The 13,579-nt window shown below is 51.3% G+C and overlaps 1 protein-coding gene across 1 annotated transcript in view; it reads right to left on the reverse strand.

The window, feature by feature from the left end:
* Positions 1-13,579, reverse strand: part of CASTOR2 (cytosolic arginine sensor for mTORC1 subunit 2) — a 127,668-nt gene that overhangs the window by 19,659 nt on the left and 94,430 nt on the right. The window lies entirely within an intron of this gene.

The following is a 13,579-nucleotide window of genomic DNA, read 5'->3' on the forward strand; positions in this document are numbered from 1 at the left end:
TGTCTGGACTTTGGATTTTGGTTTGGCAAATTGCAGAAACAAACAGTTCAGAGCCAGAGCCAGACTCACAAATGCATAATCCCAGTTAAATCTCCTTGGCTTAAGGAACTTGACCTCAGATGCAGATTCAGCCAGCAAAGACTCAACGGAGGTCCCAGAGGAAAGCTACACACTTTGCTAGAGGTTAGAGCAGCCCAGCAGTCTGAAAACATAAATTGCAGTACTGCTGCTCTTGCACTCAACCCTCGACACCACAGGCCCACTGCCCCATGTCCGTACCCACGTCTCCTACTCCATCCACCCACTCCTGGCTCCTCCATGCTGTATCCTTTCCGTCTCCTTCAGGGAGGCCTCTGGGAGCTGTTTCTGTACAGCTCCACACACCATGTAATAAATTCGTAACCTCACACCCCCTGAATCCCCAGGCACCGCTGCTCTGAGACGAGGATAGTGCTGAAAACCCAAAAAGAACTGAATAACAAACACTGTTCGTTTTGCTCTCCTCAATAACCTCAGTTGTGTGTGGCATGAAAATAACCCTGAGCAAACACACTGCAAACAGTGGGGACACTGAGGGTTCTGCTTTTGCATTTTGATGTTTAGCTTCATAGGCCAATGTTTCTTTTTTACTGAATAATCAGAGCTTGCACGGAATGAAAACTGGGCACCAGGGAGATTGGGTAAGTTTGTGCATTAATCAACAGCATGTTACCTCGGAGAGACCACTGCAAGTTGCTTGCAGAGAATTATGGCAGCAAAATACCATTTGGTGATCAGATCGCCCTTCACATCAGGAAGGTACCCCCAAAACAAAGCTTACTACATCAACTGGCATGGAGAAGCTAGGGCTCAAAACAACTGCTGCTGATCTAATAACCAGCTGACACCTTTTTTCCTTTATTCCCAGCTCTGCTCCTTGCCTGAGAAACAAATAAAATGGAGAGAAAAAAAAAAGAAAAAAGATGTGTTCCTTCTTTGGACATGTATTTGCTCCCTGGCACCACGGAGCAGGCAAGTGCAGGAAAGGCACCTGCATGTCATCAGTATTTACACTTCCATTTCCCGCATCCCAGAGCCATTAAAGCAGGCAGGCATCTAAACCACCACAGGGCCAAGTGGCACCTCTCCTCTCTGCAAAATCACCCCCAAAGCAGCAGGCAGGGCGGTTGCCCCAGTCCCTGCACTCCATGGCCTGTCCCACCCGCAGCCAGCACGTCCCCAGCGCGCCCAATTCTCCAAGCGATTTGCCACCAGCAGCGAGAAGAGATCACAGCTCATTTCCCAGGAGAATATTCTCCTGCTGTGCATGGGTGACATGATTACAGCCCGTTAAATACCAGTAAGCTGTTTTGGGTCGGGGATGCGATGGCAGATGCAGCACTGCTCGGTGGATGGAGGCATTACTGCGATTCCCTCCGGCAGCTGTGGTGCTGGAGGACGGCCCCAAGAAGACCTCGTCGACCTGTTCATTACGGGGCAGGGAGGCCAATTTGCCAGTTGCATTAGTAATTGCTGGGCAGTGTTGATCATGTTTGTTTTTATGGGTTTAACAGGCCCTGCGAAGTGTGACAGGGTCATTTTGTTCGTTTAAGTAACCTGCTTCTCATAATTCAATTAATTGTGCAAAAGCCATATAGTGACTGAAAGCATCACCTCTGGACACTGTTCCCACTAGGCAGCCAGATGGAAAGGTACAGCCCAAACTTTATTGAAACAAACCCAGGCTAGAAGCTCAACAAATTCATCTAAATAGCACTGAATAAGCCACGTGGGAAGGTGCTTTGCCCAGTAAGCTGTTAAAGGCACCAAGCATAAGGGGAGCTGAAAACACCAAACGAACATTCACGCAGACTCAGTGAGGCAGATGAAGGTAATAAATAAAGAGCAAAATGAGGAACCGTCCATGATTCAGCCCCAACCCACCAAACCCACCACCTCCATCATCTCCCCCATCTCCTGATGCCCTGTGGCTTTGGCACCGAGGCATTCCCCACACGGGACCGGCGCACAGATCCCTCCATCGGGCTCTCAAGATCCCCTCACTGCTGGCTCATCACTCCTGCTCCTGACCAGAGGGGACACCTCACCTCGGGCTGAGAAGGACCTCTACAAAGTCAGGGTTGAGCTCTGTTCATTACGAGCAGGGTTTTGGAGCCCGATTTGGAGCGAAGCCTTTTGGTTTTGGTGTTTCGGCTGTGTAACACTTCACAAGCCTGCTGCCAGAAGGCCCACAGGAGCGGTTCTGCTCCTGTAGGCTCCGTCGCCACTATCTTCTGCCCGTCACCACAACCACCGCTGGCAGGTCACGCACTCCAGCTGCCATTTCACCCACCTTAGCTGGCTTCCAACCCCACCAACCTACGCAAGCCGTGATCATCCAGAACCTCGCTGGCCCATTTGGCAGGCGCAGCTGAAGGAAAGCAGCCTCCGTGGCACACGCCACCCTGGGCCGCGAGCTGGTGAGTGTCGTACCAGCCATAATTGGCTCCTGAGCACAAATAATCAATACCATTTCCAGTGAGGACAACAAACCTTGGCCGAGACCCAAGCAAGGATTGAGCGGCTGCCTCCAGAGCACTAGGAAATGCTGTAAGCACGGCGAGCCGGGCTCCCCGTGGCACTCCGAAAATACCTCTGGGAGGACGCCGGGCAGGATGATGAGCTTCCAGCTCGTAGGGAAAGCAGGGAAGGGGTCTCCTTGCTTACAGCTGTGGGAGAACAGCAATGTTTTGTGCTTTCCTGTCCTGTTTTCCTGGGACCCTTAAGCCTTGTGCACCCTGTGGGGCAGGACGTAAAGAGCTGGGAGAGCCCTCCTGCCGGAAAATGGGCAAAATGCTCTGAAAGAACATCACCACCAGAACTCGTCTTCCTGCACCTCATTTAAATGGGTTCAATTTACTCAAAGGGCTTAAGGTAAGGGGCCATGACAGTAACTGGAAAATGAAGGGTTCCACGGTGCAAATGCACCTCCCCATTTCCTGCAGAGTTTGTTCCAACTTAACAGCAATCAGATACGCACTTGAGGACACCTATTAGCTTTCAAATGAAACCATAGATACATGATGGATTTATTGCGGTGCTTGGAGGGAAATGAAGGTGCTAAGCTGGTTTGTTTCTTTGGTGTGATATGTTGGATCATTTCCTAAGCACCTACCCTCACTCGGTACACAAATTTTCGCATTATAGCAGAGTACTCTGGGTGAAACAATTGCTCATTCAATTCATCATTATAGGGCTTATGTTTTCAGCCATGGCCAACTCTGAATGTTGAAAAAAAATGAAATTAAAAATTACTGTGCTTTTTTTTTTTTTAGCAGCCTTCTGGCTTTAGATCCCTTACACTGTACTTATTTCACCTTTTATAGCCTCCCTCTGCAAAAATGACAGCTAGAGTCCTGCTTGCATTAAAAAGATAAGAGGAAAAAGCTCCTGCAATAGTAGGACTCCAATGGTCAGGCATTAAAAATAAAAGTGCTGCCAACTGCAAAATTCATGATAAATTGGGAGAGCTGTCACCCATGCCTCTATGTGGCAGCACAGTTTACGTACATATATTTTTAATATGATTTTTATGTTTATTAAAAGGTTCTCTTCCCGCTGCCCAGTGGAAGCTGTCCGTTGCTCCGCAGTTTTAAAATCCTATCTTATAATGAAGCGAGGGATTATCTCGGGTTGTAAAGCCTGATCCAAAGCCCGGGCATCTCTCTGACTTCTGGATCGGCTTTGTCATGCAGTCACCGAGGAGGGGATGAGATGCCACCAGGCGCTGCAGCTGGGTGCTGCCAAGATGAGCGCACAGTAGCCACAGCATCAACGAGCCCATGGGGAGCCAGGATGCCCAGGGTGGGTTTCCAGCACCCACTGGCCTGGTTTCCCTGATACCTAACACAGTGTATGTGTTTGAACTGGATGTCCCTGCTCAGGAAACCTCTCAGAGGCTTCTTATTCTTGAGAACACCGTGAAAACTGGCCACACGAGCTCTTGGGGAGAGTGGGAAGAGGATAAGCACCTGAGACTCACATTTTTGGAGAGATTATGCAAAGTAATACTCCTTTAATGCTAAGAACCGGGGTGCTTTGTTTCTCTCACTTCCAGAAAGCAATGCAAATGGGTTGAAATTGGGGTAGAGATGTCATTTTATCAGTTTCTGTGGTGTGCTAAAATTCAGAAACAGCTCTGGAGCCAGTGCAATGCCCAGCTCCTTGTGTCCCAGCCCTCACCACCCCAGAATCACCTGGGTTATCGCTACAGTACACCCCATTCCTCGCTTTGCTCTGCCACAAGCCAAAGTGATCCACTGCTGAGCTTCCCCTACAGGGACCCCACCAGGGCGAAGAATGTCTTGGGGATGTTACAGTGCCAATCATAACCTGTCAGAGGATGCAAATATCCTTTCTTTTGCATCTAGGCACATGCACCGCCAGCTTCACACTTAATAACTGGGAGCAAAGGCAGTGTCGTTGCCACACCAACTCTCAGTAAGCCCCGCAGGCGTTTGCAGCACGGTGTGAGATGGCTGCCAGGCAGAAAGTCCTCTGCGTCGGTTTGATTCGAGTGCCATGGAGTGCTCTCACACCGAGGGACTTAGCAGAGCACAATAGCCGGGTGAGATGAAAGCGCATCGCCTGGCTTTGTGCTGGGAAACAAGGTGATTAGGTCCAAAAAGTTAATGCTTCTGTGCAGGAGAGAAGGAAGAAAATCGCACAGCTCTGATTCAGCTGAAATCATTCAATGAGTCTGAGCTCGTCCTGGGAAGAGGTCGGCATGTTTGCAAACAAGCGGCTTTTGCAGATTTTTTTTCTCCTTTTATGTTAGTGGTTTGGTCAGCTGCCACCCTCTTCAGAGGGTGATGCTGGAGATGATGGGTGCCAGAAGCAGGCAGAGGAGAAAGTCCTGCCAGCACGAGTCACATCACAAGGAATGTGATGCCTCCAGACCCACATGTGTTCTGGGTCATCCCTGGAGGCACAAGCTGGCAGCGATATGTCTGATCCTGCAGGACATCAGGGATCTTTTAAGTGCTGGTAGCTCCAAGCATTCATTAGATACCACATGCTACCAGGGAATGGGATGGCAGATTTCTCCAGGATCACAGTGGACCAGAAAACTTCAACTTTTGTCTCTTTTATTACCGTTCTTTGCCCCCTATTTTCTCCTGATGGGATGCCCAGGCACCTCTGCAGGGCTGCATCGACAGCCGGGGATCCTCACCATCTCCAACTGCCTGCTTCTGTGTTTTTGGCATTTTTATCTAACAGAACATGCAGAACTGAGTTTCTTATTCCAAACTCCCTCAATAGGGAAGCTGTGAAACCCGTCATCTCATTTTCCTATTTAGGTATTATCCCACTCACAAAACTGTCAAAAGAACATTGTTAGGTTCATAAACTCAAACACTCTGCAGTGAGGAAATGACAGCTTGACATTTTATATATTTAGCCTCAATGCTTCTGTGCCTCAGTTTCCTACCTATAAAGTGGGTACAAAAAATAACATTTCCTCTAAGCCTTGCTCTCAAGAAACAGCTGACCTGTTTAGCTGGGGTTTGTACACATCTCACCATCAAAGCATTTCACAGTTAATGCAAAAATCAGCACTATGGAGAAAAACAGCATGGAAAATTTCTGCCCAGAAAGGGAATTTGGCAAAGATTGAAGTGTCTGAAAACAGAGTAAGAATGGGAAGAACAGGGAAGCATTGCTCTGGCCTCTTTGAAGATTTTTCCAGGGTGATGTGCTTTCTCACTGCTGTGGGAGGAAGCTGTTGGTGCTAGTGCTATTCTGGGGTTATTCAGGTAGGTTTGAAAAGGCAAAGGTCTCTCACTTTCCACTATCAAGACCATGAAAGGCAGACAAAGGGAAAGGAGGAAAAGAAGACAAGGAAGGGAAAACAAGCAGCCAGAGCCTGGCAAAGTCTCTGTCCCCAAGCCCCAGGCAGCTGAAGCTTGCAAAGCACTCAGCCCAGCCCAGCTCTGCCCAGGTCTGCACCTCCTGCGAGGGCTCCCGAAGCACGTCAAGCCATGCAGCCATTTCCCATGTGAGATTTATCTTCTCCTGGTCCCTGCCTGCCGTTACGGGTTTTCCTTCAACTACGGATTAACTCAATCTAAAAGGCCGTTCGTGGGTTTACACCAGAATGGACGAACATACCCAGTGCAATTTTCTCGTGTTTTCCTGGCAGTTCCATCAAACTCTACCCAGCGTAATGACCAGTTTGAATTTCACATTACTTGTGCAAACAGGACAAATCACACACACAGGGGATTGCACACAGTGACCCCAGGTCCCATGTCCATCTGACAAACTACTGTTATTACTCAAAGGAAGACAGTTATCCATGCCCTTCACTGGAGAGGAATTACAAACATGCTCATCCCCCCTTTACTTTCTAAAAATCGGGATACTCGGCTCCCTGCCTCCCAGATCACCTTGCTCACCCAGGGCAATCCTTCAGGCACAGTGAGGAGTAGCTCCTAGCCAGAGGCAGCAGCTGAGTTAATACAGAATATTTTTCAGGAGCAACTGGAAAGAGACTGTGTCAGCTCAGCAATAAGCACCAAAGCTTCACTGTCCCCATAAACGATTTGCAGGGGCACATGAGTATTCTGAATTTTCAAACAACGGGGATGGTTTTTTGTAAAGCATCTCTGGCTGCAGCCAGAGAGTGGTGGTCACTGGCTCCATGTCCAAGTGGAGGCTGGTGACAGGTGGTGTCCCTCAGGGTCTGTCCTGGGACCGGTGCTGTTTATTATCTCTATCAATGACATCAGCAGTGGGATCAAGTGCACCCTGAGCAAGTTTGCAGATGACACCAAGCTGAGTGGTGCAGTCGATACAAGAAGGAAGGGAAGCCATCCACAGGGACCTGGACAAGCTTGAGAAGTGGGCCCACGTGAACCTAACGAGGTTCAACAAGTACAAGGGGCTGCACCTGGGTTGGGGCAATCCAGACATGAGCACAGACTGGGAGAAGGACTCATTGAGAGCAGCCCTGCAGAGAAGGACTTGGGGGTTCTGGTGGACAAAGAGATCAACGTGAGCCGGCAGTGTGTGCTTGCAGCCCAGAAGGGCAACTGCATCAACAGAGGAGCGGGCAGCAGGGGAGGGAGGTGATTGTGCCCCTCTGCTCTGCCCTTGTGATCAGAGGGCTGGAGCACTTCTCCCGAGAAGACAGGCTGAGGGAACTGGGGATGTTCAGCCTGGAGAAGAAAAGGCTCCGGGAAGACCTCCTCACACCTTTTCAATACTTAACAGGGCTTATAGAAAAGATGGAGAGGGACTTTTCACATGGACAGATGGTAAAAGGACAAGGGGGAATGGCTTTAAACTAAAAGATGGGAGATTTAGATTAGAGGTTAGGAGGAAATTCTTCACTTAGAGGGTGGTGAGGCACTGGCACAGGCTGCCCAGAGAGGTTGCTGATGCCCCATCTCTGGAGGTGTTCAAGGCCAGGCTGGACGAGGCCCTGGGCAGCCTGGTGTGGTGGGTGGCATCCCTGCCCTTGGCAGGGGGTTGGAACTGGATGACCTTTAGGCCCCTTCCAACCCAAGCCGTTCTGTGGTTCTACGATCTCTATGACCTAATAACCTAACCAGCCCCATCCACTGGCACGTGAAACACAACTGCATCTGCAGGCACTACAGCTGAGCAGCTCTCGAGCAAGACCTTTGTAAGAGTTTGTTGGGAAGGGAGGACGTAACGCTGTGCAGCTTCTCACTGCTCCAGATCTGCCCACGTATCCGCATGCAGTAAGTGGGAACGTTGTTCTGACAGCACTGGAGATGTCACGCTCAAAGGCAGAGAAGTCAGTGTATTTTTACCACGTACGTACCGTTACCAAAACACATCCCAGGTACAACTTCCATGCCATGGATGATGGAAGAGGACAGTTTATTGCTGCTTCTCTTTGCCTATTTGGAAGACGCGTGTCCCTTTTTCAGCAGATGCCAAAGTGATCTTCACCTCTGCGTACGTGGCCACGGCCCACGTGGGTTTTGAGGAATGAGATGAGGTACGTGCCCGTACAGCACCTTCCTGGAAAGTTTCCTAGCTAGGCTGCTGAAAGCAGCAGAAGAGGCGATGTATTTACACTAGTCACGGAGCCTGGGAAGGAGTACGTGCTAATTAAAATTATTCTTTCTGCTCAGCGTGTCCTCAGCTGCGTTTGTACAGAGCAGAGATGACGCCATGTGGCTGACTGATCTATTTACACCTCTGGAGTCCCCTGCTCATCCCCATCCCTGTTTCCCAATTAAGGGTGCAGACAGGAGTCTGGGCTAGTTCCAGCAATCAAATACTCCTGGCTCACCGCTGGGGCTGAGGAGACAAGCCAGTGACTTTTACCCACCCCAAGCCATTCAGGATCTCTCTGCTGCCTGAAAACAGCAAGCAGAGGAACCTGGAAAGCCCATTCCTGGGAAAGAGATAAAATAAACTGGATATTGTTATCAGACGCTGCTATGTATGTAAAAAGCCTCCAAAAGCCAGGTTAAAAATGTCTGTGCTTTTCCTTCCTTTAAAAAGTAGAGGCAGAAAGATTCATCTTCACACCCGTGCTGCATTCCTCTGCCAACAAACGGAGCAAGCAGAGCAAGCAGTCCCAGCTACAGCTGGACCGAGGCGCGCAGCTGGCATCGCACGCTGCTGGGCTGGGTCTCGCGGCGCCCTCGTGTTGAAGCCCAGCGCTGCCGCAGTGTGCTGCACCCAGAAATGCTCCCGATACCTCCAGTTCATGATATGCATGTGCTTGAGCACTCATCAGCTATCACCTGGCACCACTGGGCCAGAACTGGAGTGCCCCATTGCCTGGCGATGCTCGCCCACTGTGCACAGCCCCGGCCAGCTGCAAGCCTGTGTTCCCCCACCGTAATGAAGGTACCTTAACGTTTGCAAAGACTTCTGCTCCTGTTAAAAGAGACAGCGTGGCTAAGAGTGTACAGACTCATAGAATCTTCCAGGTTGGTAAAGATCTTCAAGATCACCAAGTGTAACCATCAACCTGACCTACCCAATCTCATCACCAAACCATGTTCCTTAGTGCCACGTCCATGTCTCTTAAATACCTCCAGGGATGGGGACGCCACCACTTCCCTGGGCAGCCTGTTCCAAGGCTTGATCGCCCTCTCCAGAAAGAAATTCTTCCTGATATCCAACCCAAACCTCCCCAGGAGGCTGTTGCCTCACAAACTATCATTTGTCACCTGTAAAAAGAGACCAGCGCCCTGAATGATCCAATTCAACAGTGCACTGCAGATAGAGAGAAGAAAGCACCCGGCAGACGTGCCTTCACTGGGGATATTGGCACCTCAGGGCTTTTGCTGGCTCCCCACTGAAACACCAGAGGCTGCAAGAGAGATCCTGGCACTCTGCTCTCTTCTTGCAGGGATGGGGCTGTATCTCTGCACCTCAGGCCTCTCGGCATGGGCTGCACTTCTGCTGCCACCTGCTCGGCACAGTGATCCAGCAAGCAAAGCGAGGATTAAAGAGCAGCTGGCCACCAAGGTGGTGAAGAGTAAGCACAGCGGACGAAAGTCTCCTGCTGCACCCTGCCTTGCTGCTTTTGACCTGGAAGATGTAGGTGCTGGCAGATGCCCTTCCAAGCTGGAGATGTGGGTCCCATCCTGCCCGCAGTGCCCTGCAGACGAGGTGTTTGCAGGAGCTGCTGAGGGCAGGGAGTCCTCCAGCAGAACACAGCTCACCTGTACAGCTGCATGCCCGGGTTTGGTGACCATCCAAATTGCCACCAAACAGCAGGCAGATATTCGTACAAGTTCATGGAAGCTTCTTATGGGAGAAGGGTGCACTGATGAATACAGTGCTCTTCAGGTAGGAAGGCTTTTTGTCACTGAAAATGTGTAATGAAATGCTGAGGGGCCCACGTAATTTCATCAATATTCAGATAAATAATTAAAAAGCATTCCTCCTCAACCCCATTGCTTATTTCTCTTTTAAATACAAGGGATTTGGAGTACACATCACCCACATGCTGGAAAAGATGAAGCTTTGCTGACTTCCTGCAGCCTTTGGTGTTCTCTGGAGGAACCAGTTTTCAAGACGAATGCTCTCCTGCCTGCAGCAGCAGCGTCTCTCTCTGTCTCCCGGACTCCGATGCTCTCTGATGCTGAGGGCTGCAGGATGTTCTGCAGGTGCTGTGGCCCTGCAGGACAGGGGCGGGCTGGGCGCAGGGACGCTGGGGCAGTAGCAGGGGTCAAGGTGCTGCAGGTGGATGCTGACCCTGCAGCGGTCTGGCCCGAACAGACACGGCTCACCCGCCCTCATCTGCCACTAGCTTGTGAGGTGACCTCAGGCACATCGCATCACCTCCTTTTACCTGCGTTTCCCTTCCACATTAAATATTTGGCTGTTAAAGTCCTCGTCTGATGAAACACATGTAAAATGTTGGCAGCACAGAGCATTGAACTCACCTGCGGTTCCCAGGTATTACAGCAGTAAGGCCAGAAATAAGCAAGAGCTTAGGAGATGTAGCTTGGCCACCCAGCCAGGTGCTCTTCCAGGAAGGAGCTCCCCTGTATTTGCCTCCAGGTATTTTCATTCAGGTTTCCCAAAGCCACCTGTGTCTGCAGTGCCGGGGCACTTGGAGCCATCCCCAGCAGTGCCCGCACCACTGAGCTGAGGGGTCTCCGTGCCTTCTTTCACTGTGAAACAGGAAAAACAGCAACAGCTGCAGAAATCCAATCAGTTGCTTTCTTCTCCCTCCATCAGGCTCCAACCTACAAGCAAAACAAGTGACTCCTTTGGTCTGCATCTGGAGTGCAGCTGGATCGTCTTGCAGCAATGAAAGGCCAGGATTTCCCAGGGGAGAAAAGAATGAGTTTGCAACGCAAGGAGAGAGATCTTCAGCCATGTGAAGCAAGATACATTTGCTCTCAAACCTGCAAATATTCCTCCCAGTCTCAGCTTCCCCATCTTCTAGCATCTCTGTGTTGCTGTGACGGAGAGCTGAACTCCACAACCGCTGAGCACTACGCTGCAGCCTTCCAGGTGCTGCAGGCAGAGGCCAGAAACGCTGCCTGGGGTCTCCTCATGTCCCACACCAACCACTGGCATGCCTGAACGGTGATGTGTTCTGCTGCACACCTACCAGACCGGCTGCACCTCGAGCAGCTTCACTGGAAGCACCCGGCACAAACCTTCAGACCCACGTGAGCTCGTGTGCTCAGCCCTCTCCCTTTGCTGGCTCAGGAGTTTGTACCTGAGGAGTCTCGCAAGGACCTTGCTGCGAGCATCGATGTTTGCTGGCCTCAAGGAAGCCCCCAGGCTGACCAGTCCTTCCCCCAGCCTGGAGTGAAGGTTGTGGCAAGAAGCAGAGCCTAGTGTAGCTGAGCTCCCTGCGGGTGCAAGGGATCGATTTTCCTGGATGTGCTGCTGTGGTGCTGTGATCTGCCACCCCATGAAACAGGAGGAGAACATTTGTGTCATCTCAGGTTGTGTCCAGAGCTACAGACAAGGCTATGGCAGTGAAATGAATGAGGGAGGCCATTTGTAACGTTCAGGTGGGTCTCTGATACACAGCAGTGCTAGAACAAGTCTCTGCAGAGTAAATCTGTTTACATGAAATTTCCAAGCTCTCTGACCTTTGGAGTTGTTTTTCTAAATGCCCCCACCCCTCGTTCCAGTTAGCGGATGTGGAAGAGAAGAAATCTTTCTTGGAGATGTTTTGGATCCACACCAATGGCCACACTGAGTCAGGCCAGAGGCAGTGCCAGTAGTGTCCAAGTGACAGAGGATCACACAGGTCTGCTGTTCGGGTGTTCCCGTCTCACTCTGAGACTGCAGAATGGCTCCAGAACACTTCTCAAGAACTTAAACCAGTTCAAAAACAGATTTCGGGGCACCACTGACATACCTGCACATCTGTGGGTGAACCAGAGAGAAACAGGGGAGTGCTTGCTACCCAGCCCACCGTGCCGAGGATGACACCTGCTCGCCACTTGCCATCTGAAGCCATCACTGCAAAAATCACAGACCGGGGGGGGCACCAGCCACACAGACCAGCTGAGCTCTGCTCCATCCACGTCTCCTGCCAGCAGCAGGCGTGCAGGTGACATAGGACAGTGCTGGGAAGGGGCTTCGCAGCAGCTCAGTCTCCATTTTGTGAGTTGTTTATTTCTTTCTACCTCCCATGTCCTGTTTTATTTGTGGACAGACAGAGGGGGTATGTCAGTATTTTGTCTGAAGTGAGAAAACCTTTCCTTGGCTGGGAGGTGCTGAAGTGTTCTAGAGGTGTCACCGATCCTTGCCACTTCTGGAAAGCTGAACACACAGGTGTGAGGGCTGCACACACTCACTCATGCAGATGCTTTTGAAAAAGCAGCACGAGAAATTTTCCAGTTGTCGGTGAAATCCTTAAAGCTACGGCTTGGTGCGTAAGCCAGCTTCCCTTCCCTGCAAGGGCACGGTGTGACACACTGCTGGCGTGAACCTTCCCCTCCGACAGATCTGCCCCGGCAGGCGCTCACCAGGCAGCCTGGCAAGAGGCCGGGAGCACACGCGGTGCCACCACCTCCCTGCTCCCACCTCCTTATGTGCACACCCGGGAGCTGTCCTCCAGCTCTGCCCAGCCGGCTGGGGTACACGACTGCTGTTCACTGCTGCCTACACACGCACGCCACCCGCAGGCAGGGCTGATGCAGAATCAGATGCAAAGTTTGCTCCACAATTTGCTGACGGAGGTGGATGTCCCGGAGGGGTGCAGGGGTGCTCGTCCCCGTGCACAGCCCCACCAGCACCATCCTGCGTGCGCTCCGCTCCCCATCGCCACCCTGGCCCAGGGCTGCAGCACCAGCCTTGCCCTCCTCCCTGCTCAGCAGAACCACCACCCATTTTATTTAAAAGGTACGAGAGCAAATCCTGCAGGCAAACTGAACCTGCGCCTGCGAGACAGGGAGAGAAACGGCTGCCGATGGGTTTATTTTTGCACAGCCTCCTGCTTGCAGAGCACCGGGAATTGCTCACATTACATCATCCGCACACCCCCGCCCCTCCACGGCTCAAACCCTGCAAGCACACAGCACAACCAGCACCACAACCTTCAGCACAACCAGCCCAACCTTCGGCACAAGGCTTCTGCTGGCGACTGGTAGCAACAGCTACGGGAAAATTAACTCTTTGCCACACAGGGTGCGTGCTGTGTTCTCCAGGGGCTGGTAGCCAGCCCTCTTCTGTTGTGGCCAGCTGCCGCAGCAAGGATGTCAGAGTCCTCAGGGATGAGCAAGCTTTGCTCCAAGGATTTAGCTAACAGAACAAGTATTTAGTTAACAGGACGAGTCTGAGATGCTCCCAGCCTTTCCAAAGGCTGGGCTAATGAGGAGCAAGAGCAGCCACTTGATACCCCGAGGAGCAGAGCGCAGTTCTGACGGAGGGACGTGACCGATCAGGACTTCCAACTCGCACCCACAGACCTCGGTTTCACAAGGAACGGACACTGTCAGTGTTCGTTTTCCTCGAGACCCACGTGCCCTGACAGAGCAGCCGCTGAAACAGAGGCACAGGCATCTTGTCAAGAGCAACACAAAAGCTTTTCTTTGCAGGAAATTAAAAACAAGGAAACAAACACCAG

This window comes from Anser brachyrhynchus (assembly GCF_964034855.1).
Source record: "Anser brachyrhynchus genome assembly, chromosome: 20".
In the NCBI taxonomy this organism is placed as follows: domain Eukaryota; kingdom Metazoa; phylum Chordata; class Aves; order Anseriformes; family Anatidae; genus Anser; species Anser brachyrhynchus.